Here is a 16756-nt window from a genome sequence, read left to right as displayed (position 1 = left end):
ACTAATAATAAAGGTGTACAGACTGTCAAAGAAAAGACCATGTAAGGCAAGAAATATCCTTCGAATCAAACTGATTTTTCACTCATTCAAGATCATTTGAAGGTGTGAAGCTAACTTTCATTGTTCTTAAAATCCTAGGAAAGCCAAATTTAAAAAAATAGCATGACAATGCTTAAGTTTAAAAAAAGTTTCTCAGCTTAGTCTCCAAAACCAGGAAGAAAGCATTTAATGATTAATAACAAGTATGAACTGGAAAGATATCAGACTAAAAGGAGGAATCGTAATAAGCCGGTTTAAAAGAAAGCTTTAAATGCACCAATTCAAAACAGCATTTCTAATTGGCCATCCAAATTATTCTTTTAGATTATTTTAGCCAAATAAAAATAAATTTACTGATGGATAACTGAGGTACACTAACATAAGGTAGAAACAAAGTTTAAGCTAAAAATTAAATCTATATTTTGTTGCAGATAAATGTGAGATTTACCTATAGTAATTTTCTGCTGATGCTAAATTAAAAGCATGAGTTGACATTGTACTAACAGAAATGGTTCGACAGATATTTTCTTGGCTTTAAAATGTTTTGTTCATATGTGCAAAGAAATGCAATGAGGATAAGAATAATCTTTGGAATAAAAAAAATAACAGTCTACACTTATTGTACACTCTTTCTAAAGGAAAACATAAATTTCTCTTTAAATCCTTCTAAATTACAATAGATCACAATTACAAAGAAACAAATTTGCATATTTGGTGGGTTGGACCTTCTGTATTGGCCAGGCGCGGTGGCTCAAGCCTGTAATCCCAGCACTTTGGGAGGCCGAGACGGGTGGATCACAAGGTCAGGAGATCGAGACCATGCTGGCTAACACGGTGAAACCCCGTCTCTACTAAAAAATATTTAAAAAACTAGCCGGGCGAGGTGGCGGACGCCTGTAGTCCCAGCTACTCGGGAGGCTGAGGCAGGAGAATGGCGTAAACCCGGGAGGCGGAGCTTGCAGTGAGCTGAGATCCGGCCACTGCACTCCAGCCCGGGCGACAGAGCGAGACTCCGTCTCAAAAAAAATAAATAAATAAAATAAATAAATGAATAAATAAATAAATAATAATAATCTTCTGTATTGTCTGTACGGTTCATAAGGCCTTTACCATCGTTAGTCACCTTAGATGTGAATATCAGTAGGGCCATTAAATTAAAGCTGGCCTAAAAAGTTTTCAAAGTGCTACTGTTCCCAACTGATGAGATCTTCAGTTTTCTGGATTTTCTGGGTGACGATTATTTTCAATTCTTTTCTCTGGCGATATATACAAGAAGTTACAGCAGATATATAAAGGGAAGGTCAGAAGCCTGCTGTCGAAATTCATCACCACTTGTTGCTGATCCTTTTTAAGTATAAGTATTTGATAGCCAGTTGTTCTACTACGTATTAGTTTTCCACGACTATCAAAAGAAGCCAAACGTAATCTAAATGCTACGCTCCTTTGAGGCTGTAAACTGACAGACCCGCTACATGGCTGATTCAGTGTATTGCGTTTGAAACTGATGCATCGATCGGTGTAAGTTACAAGTAGGTCAAAGCCGAAGTTAAAACCCGTCCAACGCCAGCAGTATTCACCGTCTTTGGCAAGCTTTCTACCACACCTCATGCTATTTCCCTCTAGTTCTTCTTTATCGATTTCTTGAGGCCCTACCTCACTGTCTTGTTCGGCCCGCAGCATAGCAAACCACTGCTGTTTATACACAGAAGACAGCCATTCTGAAGGTACTATAGCATCTTGTTCAATAATTCTTGCAGAAGCCAGGTCACTGATAATATATTGTAACCTTAAATGTCTGAATACTGACACAAATGGTTTTCCTTGTTCCGTTTCAAGAAAGGTCATACCTTCAAAATCTTTTCTCTGTTTGGAAAACCAGACATCTGTTTCTGTCAAAAGCTGTTTTAAAGATCCATTCCAAGAAGGCACAAGTTGAAGAAACATCCACATTTTTAGAGCGGTGTATACATCCATCTCCACTTGCATCACAAATAAGTTAGATGAACCAATGAGCTGTTTCATGACATTTATGCTGAGTTCTTTAAAAAGTTTAACATTCTGGTGAGTCATCAAATTGTTTAGAAGCCATTCAAGGCACTTTTTCTTTACGGAATCTAATCCACAGGTCCCTGCTGATGTGTAATAGCCACACACAGTTTTCACAGTAATTGTCTCCTTCATCGTCTTACCACACTGCTGTATTAAACCATCCAACTGCAGCATACAAGCTGCTGCCAAAATGGCAACAACTCGACTGGGCTTTATCAACAAGTCATGTCGATACAGTGAACCAAACGCAACCTGCAGCGCTTCTACATCAATGTTCTGGTCAGGAATCTCCAGTTCAATAATATTCATGCTAGATTCTTTCCAAGAACCACTGAACATACTAGAAAAGTAGCCAGATTGACATAAATATATTTTGTGTAATCGCCATTCTTCTCCTAGAGCACAAATCTTAATGTCACTGTTTTCACCATTCAAAAATAATGTTTGATAACTATATTTGGATGTACTCCTTAATTTTTTCCTTGCAGGGACGTGGAGGAGCGGCTGCTGCTGGTCCCTCTCCTCCTCATCCTCGTCTCTCTCCGAGTCAGGACGACAGTAGCGGAAGGCCCCGCTGCGCTTGTGACTGCCTGGGCAGTAACAGAAGCCGTAGCCCGCCGCAGGGTCTCCAGGGTCCGGCCTCCCGGCCGAGCCCCCCGCCCTGGCACCCTGCTCCTGCTGGGCAAGGGCTCGCCTCGGCTGGCGCAGCACCCGGCTACTCAACGATCCCATGGGTCGCGGCTCCCGGGACTTCAGGGAGGCCGGAGGAGGGGGTCTCCCGCCATGGCCCGGCTGCCGCCGCCAGCCTTCCCGGAGCGCATGTGCCTGCACCGCCAGCTTCTCACGCGCAGCCCAACCGTTGCAGCGGACACTGCCGCCTCCATCCTCCGCACCCCTCCCCCACTATATATATATATATATATTTTTGGAGACAGAGTCTCGCTCTGTCACGCAGGGTGGAGCACAGTGGCACGATCTCGGCTCGAAAAACTGAAGAATTTAATACTGTTATAAAATGCAACATGCGCTACAATACATATGCAAATATACTCTATTATATAGCATAAGGTTACCAAAACAATCCGCATCTAAATAAATTAATAATAGTAAAGACAACAAAGATGAAGTTATAATAAATAGAACACAGCAAATAAAATCCACAACTGAACCTAAGACTCTAAAGTGCCATTCCTGAAACAGGCTCCAAACAATCAGTACAAATTTTGCATCATCACGAATTTTGCATCATTGCCAAGAATTGTAGTTTCTAGAGCAGCTTGACTTTTCAATAGGGTATGAACATGCAATACTCAACAAACTCTTACAACTTCTTACATTTCATTCACAGATAATTTATTATGATTTTTATAATAACTCACTTGATAACTGAAAGATTTTTAATAACTAGTAAATTATTTTAACGCTAAAAGTTTACAAAACTATTCATTTATATAAAGAGAAAGAAGATATTTTATAATCTATTGCCAACCCATTGAAATAAAATCAATCCTCATGGAGCTGGGAAAATAATTTGAAACTATTTTATTAAAATATAAAGAGCCTCAGACATCCATCTAGCAGATAGAAGACAAAGCATCAATTCATCCCAGAGCTAAAATCTTCCAGAGTGGCCTTAACATTTGGATCCTGCTTTGGACAATACTAACTATTTTTTATTCTAAGAACTAGCTCATCAAATCTCCTGGCAATTTGAAATGAATCCCTCAGAATTACAATAAAACAGACCTGAAATAAACCCATCAGAAATGCTTTCTTTTATGGAATCCTGTTTGGAGATTTTCAATTAGAGGCCAGGAGGCTAATCATTTTTCAGATCTATGTCATCTTTGCACCTCCCACCCCCAAATATAAATCCATAGGACTTAAACCGACTCCATCTCCCAATCCCTTCAATAACATTATATTTCCTGCTAAAGCACCATCCTCATTCTTAACCTGTCATTTTAATTTTAGTGATATATGTAATTTGCAACAAAATTGCCTATTTCCTCCAGCTTTCTTTCACATTCCTGTCTTCAAACTTTGCTTATCTAAGCCAATCATATTCTATGTTAACTTTTTGAGAAATCTTTGATCCTCATCTGTTCACTGGCATGGGTACCTTTTTATACTCTCTTAGAACTGTCTACCATTTTCACACTTAGCAAACTGTATTGTGATTGATTTGGTTGCATTGTAGACTATAAACAGTGAGGTTAATAACTATGTTACTATATTCAAAATGAAATTCCTACTTTTAACATATTTTTGATAAGGAGTAGGTGCCATAAATTGTGTCAAATGGATAAATAAATTCAGGAAGAAAGGAAAGAAGAAAGAATAAAAAGAAGAGAGAAAGAAAAAAGGGAGTGAGATGGAACAAAAAAGAAAAGATAGGAATGAAATAAGAAATTCATATACGCACAAATGTGTAGAAGAAACATAATGTGTGTTTAGTAATAATACACCCTTAGTTCTCACTTCATACTGAAAATAATGTAGAGAAAAAGTGTAAACTTCCACAATCAATCACTGAGAACTCATAAGGGATGTGAATAAGGAAAAGAGCAGGTCAGAAATGGGGCTCAAACCATGATTAGAAAGGCAATGGCCTAAGTAATGTGCATTATAATTACTTAATTAATTATATTTGAAGCCAAACTTAACTAAAAACAGGTTGACATTTACCCCTGTTGCTGCACTATTGTGGTGGTAGTTATATGGAGAGTTCTGAGTCAAAAGAACACATTTTGGTAATTGCAAAACAGAAACAGCTCAAACAGAAAAAAATCAAAAGTTTCCTTGTAAAGCTCACTGTGGGGTACTGTTACAAAATCTTTGGGGTGTCAGTTTTTTTCCTGGAAACCTCTGTGGCCAGTGGCGCCTTTGCCAGAATTCTTGTCCTACATCCAGGAAGAATGAGGTATTGAGGTATGCAGACAGATTTATTTAGTGTTAGAACAGCTCAGAGAGACTCCTCTCTGTAGGCAGGTGGTCATGTTTAGTGTTTAGCTCTAGGCAGAAGGGAGGCCCTGGAGAAGGCGGCTTCTCTCTGCTGGCAGGTCATCCCATCATCTCCAGCTCTCAGCAAAGAGGAGGCCCTGGAGAGGATGACTCCTCTCCACAGGCAGGTCATTGGACATCTCTGCAGGTCTCTAAGCTCTCAGCAGAGAGGGTAGCTCCTCTCTGCAGTTGATCTCCCTTCACCTCTGCACCCTCTGTTCTGGCTGATCCTGGGCTTTTATGGACCTCAGAGGGGAGGAAGTGCCTGTCAATTGGTCATGGGGAGCCATGGGTGGCCCGGAAGAGGCACCACAAGTCCCCACTCTGGTCAGAAGGACTTGCCTGGCCCCCAGCCTTTAGGCCCTCCCTGGCCTGAAGGTGGGGCCTGACCAGGACACATTCCCTTCCACCCAGGGATCTGTCTGCCTCCCGCTGCCATTCATTGCCCCAGGGCTCGATCCCAACCCCACTCCCAGATCCGAGCTGATGCGGGGAGAGAAGAGAGGCCAGGCACGGGGAGGGACAAGCAGACATCGTCGAGCCAGCAGGGAAGGGAGTGGGAGAGGCTTCCCAGCCCAAGGATGCAGGCTGCAGAGATACCCAGAAGTCCTAGCTAGGCCTGGGAGGGCAGCCACAGCTGCATCCAGGGAGCTCCCACTCCTCCACCTCAGAAGGGGTGGGGCTCCCGCTTGTCCCCCGGCTCCTTCCTTCCTGTTCTGTGAAGCAGGAGGCCCAGGTCTGCAGCTGTGGGTCTGGCGGCTGCAGCCGCAACCAGGAGGGCAAATCCTGCCTGTTCCCGGTCTCCCTGTCAAGAGTACAGGGAGGCTCAGATCCACAGCTGCAGTTAGGGTGAGGCTCCTGCCTGTAGAGCAGGAGGCCTGGGTCTGCAGCAGCGGTTTGGACGGCTGCATTCGCACCCGGAGAGCTCCTGCCCCAACTCAAAAGTGGCGGGGCTCCCACGGGCTCCATGGGGTGTGCAGCCCGAGCCGTGCCTCCTTGCTGCAAGTGGGGTGATGGCAGCAGTCACTGCCATCAGTACTAAAACAGGTGCTCCTAAACAAATGCTTCCTTTACATGGGTTGAAAAAACAGGTAGTTGAAAAATTTGGATCAAATGGTCAATACTTGTTCAGCATATTCAGGTGAAGATACTTGTTCAGGTGAAGTTCATTATTCACCTTGAATATGCTGAACAAGTATTGCCCATTTGACTTGGAAGCTACTTCCATGATATAATGTTATTTATTCAATGTAATTTCACCATTGGAATTTTTATATTAATGAGTATTAAAATTTTGTCTCTCATTCTAATTTTACTATATTTTAACCACCTAAATTTAAAATATCACCTTTAAAACTACCTTATTTATGCATTTCATACTATTTTCAAAAAGAGATCATGTTTATTCCAGAGCATCATGGCAGCTCTTTTCAGTGAAAATGCCCCTGGTTTTAAAACACCAGTGCAGCTGAAATCATTGCTGTACTTGGCTGGTGATTTAAAGTTTACTCCTGGTCACCCAACCATTTATACTACTTACTATGGGCTACTCAATTTAATCATTTAATAGTTTATGGTTAATAAAATACAGTTACTTTTAAGAGATAAATTATTGCTAGAACAAAGTAATTTATCTTTCAGATATAAGATATAAAAAGATTGCAATATAAAGCACAATAAAAAGCCATTCACCTTATAAATACCTCCTTTTCTCAATATGGTTTCTTTCCCTGTGATAGTATAAACTATCCTTTTGAGCAACTGCTATGAATCTTGTTTCAACAGCATAACATGCATATTCCTAGAAGAACAAATATGTCAATATGTATATTACATAAAGTATTTAATTTATATCAATTTTATTTTCCCATAATATAGTTGTAATTTTAAAGTACTGGTTTGTTCACAAATGAGAGGCTGCAGATTCTACTAAATTTTCCAAAAATATAAACATTTAATCCAAACTATTTTAAAACTACTTTAAACATTTCCATCACACACCCAGTTGGCACATTTCAGATTATTCTCTTATTCTCTGATATGAAAATAGCATCATGTCTCTTCATTTATAATTTCACTTTATCTTAATATAAAATTTTTGCCTTAAGGCCCCATTTTCCTTTGCATTATTCGAATTGACTAAACATGATATTTTTATTTTTAAAATTTTTATTGATACATAATATTTGTACATTTATACTGAGTACATGTGATATTTTGTTACATGCATAGAATGTATAATAACCTAGTCACAGTATTTAAGGTATACATTGACTCGACTAGTTATCATTTCTTTTTTCTTGTTTAATTTTCTTTTTTCTGAGGAGACAAGGGCCGCACACATTTTTTGTGGTGGTTGTTCATTTAATTTTTTTATTTTAATTTTTTATTTTTGTTTAAATTCCAGGATACATGTATAGAATGTGCAGGGTATTTTACATAAGTGTACATGTGCCATGGTGGTTTGCTGCACCCATCAACCTGTCATCTAGGTTTTAAGGCCCTCATGCATTAGGTGTTTGTCCTAATGCTCTCCCTCCCCTCGTCCCTCACTCCCAACAGGCCCCAGTGTGTGTTGTTCCCATCCCTGTGTCCATGTATTCTCATCGTTCAATTCCCATTTATGAGTGAGAACATGCAGTGTTTAGTTTTCTGTTCCTGTGTTAGTTAGCTGAGAATGATGGCTTCCAGCTTCATCCAAGTCCCTGCAAAGGACATTAATTCATCCGTTTTTATGACTGCATAGTATTCCACAGTGTATGTGTGCCACATTTTTTTATCCAGTCTGTCATTGATGTGTATTTGGGTTGGTTCCAAGTCTTTGCTATTGTAAATAGTGCTGCAATAAACATGCATGTGCATTTGTCTTTATAGTAAAATGATTTTAATCCTTTGGGTATATACTCAGTAATGGGATTGCTGGGACAAATGGTATTTCTGGTTCCAGATCCTTGAGAAATCGCCACACTGTCTTCCGCAATAGTTGAACTAATTTACACTCTCACCAACAGTGAAAAAGTGTTCCTATTTCTCCACAGCCTCACCTGCATCTGTTGCTTCCTGACTTTTTAATAATCACTATTCTGTCTGGAATGAGATGGTATATCATTGCGGTTTTGATTTGCACATCTCTAATGACCAGTGATCATGAGTTTTTGTACATATGTTTGTTGGCTGCATAAATGTCTTCTTTTGAGAATTGTCTGTTCATAACCTTTGCCCACTTTTTGATGGGGTTGTTTATATTTTTCTTTCCTTTTATCTTTTATCTTTTTTCTTTTTTTTTTTTTTTTTTTTTTTTTTTGACAGAGTCTCACTGTGTGGCCCAGGCTGGAGTGCAGTAACGCGATCTCAGCTCACTGCAACCTCTGCCTCCCAGGTCCCGGTTCAAGCAATTCTCCTGCCTCAGCCTCCCGAGTAGCTGGGATTATAAGTATGCACCTCCATGCTCAACTAAGTTTTGTAATTTTAGTAGAGATGGGGTTTTGCCGTTTTGGCCAAGCTGGTCTTGAACTCCTGACCTCTTGATCTGCCCACTTCAGTTTCCCAAAGTGCTGGGATTACAGGTGTGAGCCACCACACTTGACCATGAATTTCTTAAACCTCCTTGTACCTTTAGGATATTAGACCTTTGTCAGATGGGTAGAATGCAAAATTTTTCTCCCCTTCTGTAGGTTGCCTGTTCATTCTGATGCTAGTTTATTTTGCTGTCCAGAAGCTCCTTTTAGTTTAATTAGATCCCATTTGTCAATTTTGGTTTTTGTTGCAATTGTTTTTGGTGTTTTAGTCATGAAGTCTTTGCCCATGCCTATGCCCTGGATGGTATTGCCTAGGTTTTTATCTTGGGTTTTTATGGTTTTGGGTTTTACATTTAAGGCTTTAATCCATCTTGAGTTAATTTTTGTATAAAGTACAAGTAAGGGGTCCGGTTTCTGTTTTCTGCATTTGGCTAGCCAGTTTTCCCAGCACCATTTATTAAATAGGGAGTTCTTTCCCCATTGCTTGTTTTTGTCTGCTTTGTCAAAGATCAGATGGTTGTAGATGTGTGGTGTTATTTCTGAGGTCTCTGCTCTGTTCCATTGGTCTATATATCCATTTTGGTGCCAGTACCATGTTGTTTTGATTATTGTAGCTTTTTAGTATAGTTTGAAGTCAGGTAGCATGATGCCTCCAGCTTTGTTCTTTTTGCTTAGGATTGTCTTTGCTAGCAGGGCTCTTTTGTGGTTTCATGTAAAATTTAAGGTAGTTTTCTCTACTTCTGTGAAAAAAGTCAATGGTAGCTTGATGGGAATAGCATTGAATCTATAAATTACTTTGGGCAGCATGGCCATTTTAACAATATTAATTCTTCCTATCCATGAGCATGGAATGTTTTTCCATTTGTTTATGTCCCCTCTTTTTTTCTTGGGCAGTGGTTTGCAGTTCTCCTGATGAGGTCCTTCATGTCCCTTTAAGTTGTATTCCCAAGCATTTTATTCTCTTTGTAGCAATTGTGAATGGGAGTTCGTTCATGATGACTCTCTGCTTGTCTATTGTTGGTGTTTAGGAATGCTTGTAATTTTTGCACATTGATTTTGTATCCTGAGACTGCTGAAGTTGCTTATCAGCTTAAGGAGTATGGGGCTGAGATGATGGGGTTCTCTAAATATACAGTCATGTCTGCCAGGCACAGTGGCTCAGGCCTGTAATCCTAGCACTTTGGGAGGCTGAGGCGGGCAGATCATGAGGTCAAGAGATCGAGACCATACTGGCCAACGTGGTGAAACCCCATCTCTACTAAAAATACAAAAATTAGCTAGGCATGGTGGCACACACCTGTAGTCCCAGCTACTTTGGGGGCTGAGGCAGGAGAATTGCTTGAACCCAGAAGGCAGAGGTTGCAGTGAGCTGAGATCGTGCCACTGCACTCCATCTACTACACTCCACTCTGGGCTACAGAGCGAGACACTGTCCAAAAAAAAAAAAAAAAAAATCATGTCATATGCAAAGAGAGACAATTTGACTTACTCTCTTCCTATTTGAATATCCTTTATTTCTTTCTCTTACCTGATTATCCTGGCCAGAACTTCCAATACTGTATTGTTTTGTGCTGGTTTTCAAAGGGAATGCTTCCAGCTTTAGCACATTCAGTATGATATTGGCTATGGGTTTGTCATAAATAGCTCTTATTATTTTTAGATATGTTTCATCAATACTTAGTTTGTTGAGAGTTTTTAACATGAAGGGGATGTTGAATTTTATCAAAGGCCTTTTCTGCATTTATTGAGATAATCATGAGGTTTTTGTCATTGGTTTTGTTTATGTGATGGATTATATTTATTGATTTGCGTAAGTTGAACCAGCCTTGCATCCCAGGGATGAAGCCGACTTGATTGTGGTGGAAAAGCTTTTTGATGTGCTGCTGGATTTGGTTTGCTATATATTACTGAGGATTTTCAAATCGATGTTCATCAGGGATATTGGCCTGAAATTGTCTTTTTCTGTTGTGTCTGTGCCATGTTTTGGTTATCAGTATGATGCTGGCCTCATAAAATGAGTTAAGGAGGAGTCCCTCTTTTTCTACTGTTTGGAATAGTTTCAGAAGGAATAGTACCAGCTCTTCTTTGTACCTCTGGTAGAATTAGGCTGTGAATCCGTCTGGTCCTGGGCTTTTTTTTTTTTTTTTTTTTTTTTTTTGGTTGGTAGGCTATTAATTACTGCCTCAATATCAGAAATTGTTATTGGTCTATTCATGGATTCGACTTCCTCCTGGTTTAGTCTTGGGAGGGTGTTTGTGTCCAGGAATGTATCCATTTCTTCTAGATTTTCTAGTTTATTTGCATAGAGGTTAAACATCATTTTTAGGTATCACTTATAATTGTGTTAGTAGTAATCTTAGGATGTTAGAAATCTAAGCTCCTACCAGTTAATATCAGAGGCAACTGCATGTTATCATAATTTAATATATAGTAATGCCACATTCTCACTATAGTCATATTGTAATCTTTAATAACAACAGGATGTACATGTCTGCAATGGGGGAAAGAATAAACTATAAAGGGCAGAATTTGCAGAAGTACCAGGAATCAGAAATCAAAGAGTATTCTCTTTCCAGAAATATGGCCGATTAGGTATCATGACTGTTCTCAGACTATTCATTTTAGAATAAACAACCAAAAATTTGGTTAAACTATATCTGTTTAAGAATCAGTGATGTAGGAAGTGAGTAATATATAACATTCAAAATATGAAAAATCAGGAAACTAGAAGTAAAAAGAGCACTGAAGCTAATATTCATCTAGAGACAAAATGTGACCTTTGGCTTCGGGGCCTCTGAGGGCATAAAGAATAAGAGAAAATTACAATACCTATCTAAGTTAGAAAATATGTAGAAAGCACTTTCTATAAACTCAGTCTCCCCACTGCTAAAAGCTATTATTTGAAATAGTATGCATATGATATATGGTAGAAATAGAGATAAATTCAATTTAAACCATTGCGAGGAAAATTGCCTGGCAAATACCTTGGTGTTGAGCAGAGGAGAGAATGGGACTCAATATCAAGATTTTTAACCATGTGATGGCTTAGCAAATTTGTCATTGAAAATAATCGAGAAGGTACTAAGCAAACATAAACAAAGCAAACTAATACAAACTTTAAAGAACTTAAACAAGAATCTAAAATGGTCAAAGGGAGCACCTTCCAATGTAACTAAGTAAGCTCCTACCAGACTCATCTCTTATGCAGGTAACAAATGTTAACTAGAAAAAGAAGGGAATAACAATAAATTGAGGGCATGGGGTAGTAAAAGCTAAAGTAGGTCAATTCTAGAAGAAAGTTGATACCCATAAAAAAAGGAATGACATGAGTGAGCTCCATTTTGATGGCTTTTAGCCTTAAGCATTCCAAAGGTGGCACTATATAAGAGCAGGAAAAATTCTGATAGAAAGCCCACAGATTTTTCAGCTTAATAGAATAGAGGGCAGATTTCAGGGCAACCAGAGCCACAGGAAAATGTTAAAGAAGTGGAAGTAGCCTCATATGATAAACGCTGCTCAAATCTTAGGCTAATTCTTGAATCATGCCTATGTGAGACAAACTCAGTTAAGGGAAAATTAGCCTACCTGAGATGTAAGCTGTTGCCCAAGAAATGGCGTTTTCTATCTGAGTCTGACAAGTTATTAATCGTTGCTTGCTCCTATAAAAGATTCAGTGTTTTTAGAATAATATGAAAGAATTCAAAATCTGCACAATATTTACAATGCCCAGGATTAAATTCAAGATTACTCAACACACAAAAAAACAGAAAAATGTGACCTCTTTACAAGACAAAAAGTCTGACAAATGCAAATGAATCACAAAATGACTCAGATTAGGGAATTTTTGGAAAGAAATTTCACATAAATTATTATGCTATGTTCAGTGACATAAAGAAAGATATGCTTACTACAAGTAAAACAACAGGAAATTATAGAAAACTAGATATAGAAATTAAGCAAATTGAAATTCATTTTACTTGAAAGTACATATAAGAATTATTTTTTTAAAAATCTAGATTTCAGTAGTAATCAGTACATCTAGCACTTGATCTTGGTTTCTAATGCTATTTTGCCATAATTGGAACTGTATCTCCTCAGGGAAATGAATCAAGACTTGGAATATCAAATGTCAGAAGGAAAATCTCTAGGAAAAACAAAAACCAAAACAAAACACCTCAGTACCTCAGTGATAGGGCATCCCAAAGGGACACAGAAGCCAACTTAAAGAGCTACCAGTGGCTAATGCTGGATCAATTTGAGCAACAAAATATATAAAACAGATTAGATTACAGCCCAAAGCATAAATAAATATTTATGAGCTCATAAGGATATAAATAAACAATTAAATCAATAACTATATAGGAGTAAGGAGATAAATCTCACAACAGAATAATCCAAGTAATTCACGTAAACACTCCAGCCTCAAGGAGAGTGAGTACAACTCCCCACTCCTTAGTGTGAGTTGCATATAATGTCTTCCTTTCAAAGAATACAGTCTGTAAAACGGGAAAAAGAAGAACAACTTCACAATATGAGAAACCTGGCACCTCAACCAGGTGATCAAGGTCAACATAAGTCATCTTAATAGTATATACCCTTGATATGATGTAATGGGAATGATCTTCCTCTCAAAAGTTCATTACCTCAATCTAATTATAAGAAAAACATCGCACAAATTCCAGTGGAGGACATCCTAGAAAATACCTCGCCAATACTCAACAATGTCAATATCAAACAAAAAAGTTCTGATAAACTATCACAGCCAAGATCCTAAGACATAAGCTCTAAATGTAGAATGGAATCAGGGATGGCATTCTGGAACAAATAGGAAACTTTGGGCAACAACTAAGAAGATATGCTCAAGTTTGTCTTTTCTGTGACATCTTCCATGACTGTCCCAAGGTAAAGGACCATTTTTCTCTCTGTAGCCAAGAATCCCTCTCATCATATCCTGCAATCAAATCACTTGGTAGAGAGCTGTGGATAAGTTATGCAGCTCTTTGGACTTCAGATGTTTAGCACAGCTCCTTGAGAGAGAGAAAGGTCTTCAATATTCTTGACGATGTTCTATTTTATATCTAGATATTTTTTAAATTAAGGAAACATGTAGCCTTGTTAATAGGCTTGATGAAAATGGCTACACAACAGTACTAAAAAGATCTCTCTTCAACTCACTTTTTCTTTGGAAATGCCAAGGCTGTATTTTTCAGACAGGAGCTAATGTTCTAAATTACCTTGTCAGTGTTCCTCATAAATTCATAGTCTGTTTCCTCAAACTTTTAGATTCGCAACTCATATATTAGCTTTCTGAAAGTAGATTATTACCTACAAATGAACTGACAAGTCAAAGTTAAGCAGCATTAAACAAAAGTAAGAATAATAGCTAACAGTTTATACATGAAAATGATTACTAGCCCCAGGCCTATGACAAGAATGAATTTACAGAAAACTACAATATTAATGAAATAGAAATCACACGATGAAATAGTTGAACAGTCTTAAGGTAGGTGATATTTATTCATCCATTTTTATGCCATGATGCATCATTTTTCTAGCACTTCTGTATATAGTCATGTCCACTGTACCTAAAACAGAGTCCAGTTATCTAAAATAAGATCACTTTCTAGTCTAACAAAATTAACATATTCGTCAGTCTTAATCTTTATTCGTTTTCTATTCTATTTTTTGCATTTTCCCACATTACTAGACAGAATACATATCGTTCCTATAGTGAAATTGAAATGACTCTCTACTCTTCTGAGTATTAGAGTGAGAGCACTCTTTCCTGCATTACTCGTATTTGATTGCTATTTCCAAAAGCAAAATTTCTGAACTCCTTTTTGACTTGGTCACAAGCCAAGTTTTTAAAAATAAAGAAAATATTTGGTCCCCAAATATAGGGCCTTGTTTTTTACAACCATGGCAGAATATAGAAAGGCTCTCCATTTCAGAGACCCCCAAATAGCAGCTGTGCACATAAGGATTGGTAGTTTCTGAGTTGGTGGGTTTTCCTGCCACTATTACTAGGGATTAACAAAGAGAAAGCAGTAGTGATATTACCAGGAAACTCAAATATAACAGGAGAAAATCTAGCCTATGGTTATTCAGAAAACGAGAGGCAGAGAGGAATTTAGGGTAAGTGAAGCCATATAAATCACCTAATTTATAGTTGTAATCTCAGAATCATAATAAATGATCTAATTTATATTCAGCAAAGTCCTGATCCAAAGAACTAAAAAATTGGGTTGCATAATATGGTTTGAGAAATTATTAATGGAACAGAATCTGTCCTTTATTAGTGTATTAAGAATAAATCAGTTAAGTTTCAATTTGTTTCACATTAAATTAATGCCCTTTTCTATAACTTGAAAGGGACAGTGAGGTGGGTTAAAATTTTTTATTTCTTAAAAATAGATCCACAAAACAGTTTTTAAAAAGAATGAATTTGGCAAGACAGAAAACTATGAAAATGTTAAGGAAGTTTTCTAAAATGTCTGACTTCAGCATAGTTGCTTAAGCTCTGAAATTACCCGGTTCATTAAAAAATTAAGTATTTTTAATGAAAGCCCAATACTAAAATAATCTTTTCTTTTTGTCTTTATTCATTTACCTGGCATAAAACTGAAAACAAAAGGAACTTCTTTGATTAATGACCTCTGCTAATCCTTTCAGTAGAACACATGATGATATTTCTTAAATTTTATTTCACTAACAAATTAAGTTTGTGTTAATAATAAATGTCACTCACATGAAAATTCTGCATAAATATTCAGGGTGATCTATATTTTATCAGAAGTAACAGAAAGCATGCCAATCAGTGTGGATTTAAAGAAGCAATTAGTGCATAAGTTATTAAACATTTTAAACAAATGGGCTATATCAAACCCAAATTATTAAAGTTCAAAGAAATTTCATAGAATCTTGATGGCACAGGTGTCTCTGAACTGCCAAGAATTTCTGCATTCATAAAAGATAAAATAGGTTACCTTTACGTACGACATAATCTTCTTTTCAATCCTAATGTTTTGGTAATCATTTTTGAAAGCTATTATTGTAACCAAAGTCTTTGCTGTCATCCCTTTTCTGCTTTTTATGGCTTCTAGGGAATTCAGGTAAATAATGAAAGTCCAAGGAGGATCAACTTCTGAACTAGAAGGTATAAATCATGATGCTTCAGACCTTCCAATTAAACCAGGGTTATTTCTCTCAGCTGAACCTGTAGGACTCTAGGGAGACTGGAGCTTGTTGAAATGTGGGACTGTATCAGAGTTTGAGGTTTTATTTCTTTATGGATTTCATTTAAAAAATTAATTCTAAACACAAACTTCTTGTAATTCCTTGGTATATTTTGTTTTTATGATATTGCTCATTTTCTTAAAAAGTACAGCTGGGAATGGTGATTCAGACTTAGAAATAGCTAACTGTGGCAATTTCCTAATTGTTGTTAGAATGATCATAAAATTTATTTTCTCAAAATGAGATAGTTTTGAGAATAAAATAAGTGTAAATTTTTTTCAGGGTGTGAAAATGTTTTAAGTTTAATTAATTTATTAATTGTAATTATTAGCCAATAAATATATTTAATTTGCTTCAAAAGACCATAAAATATCTATTCAAAATTAAATTACCTCTAAAAAGAATAATGATATCTATTTACTTGTATGCCAGAAATTATGAGTTGATTATCTAAACGACAAAAATTACATACATAAAATTAAGTACTTATGTACTTTAGGCAGTTTCTTGTTTGTTTCTAATACCATGTATATTTTTCAGAAGAAATCATTTAAAAATGTCTTATTTTTAATTTTTAAAATAAAATTACCTATAGTTATTTTCAGAGTTGCATTTTAGGTTTAATGCATTAAAATGCATTAAAATTATTAATACCTTTAATGTAGTTTGCTCCATGACCGAGTATATGTTCAAATGAGAAAATATTATGTTTATAGGTGCTCAGGTGTGATATACACTCAGAGGGCTTCTGGAGGATATTCTTAATTCTAATCCCTACTAGAAATGCATAAATATTTCAGCCCAAATATTTTTACTAAGATCCTTTTTTGCTAAAATCCCAAATATCATCTTTAACAAGTGTTTTTATAAAACAAAATTTTAAAAAATTGCTTGTCTCTATCATTATTTTG

The 16756-nt window shown here is 37.1% G+C and overlaps 1 pseudogene across 1 annotated transcript; it reads right to left on the bottom strand.

Moving 5' to 3' along the window:
• Window positions 1-1248: 1248 nt before the first annotated feature.
• On the bottom strand, window positions 1249-2820 carry LOC115898363 (annotated as a pseudogene). Its single transcript, XR_004058090.1, has one exon. The product of XR_004058090.1 is annotated as a germ cell-less protein-like 1 pseudogene (transcript).
• Window positions 2821-16756: the final 13936 nt, after the last annotated feature.

Source organism: Rhinopithecus roxellana, chromosome 6 (genome assembly GCF_007565055.1).
Source record: "Rhinopithecus roxellana isolate Shanxi Qingling chromosome 6, ASM756505v1, whole genome shotgun sequence".
Classification (NCBI taxonomy): domain Eukaryota; kingdom Metazoa; phylum Chordata; class Mammalia; order Primates; family Cercopithecidae; genus Rhinopithecus; species Rhinopithecus roxellana.
Note: the sequence above shows the minus strand (reverse complement) of the source record. Positions and strands in the feature narration are given on the sequence as shown.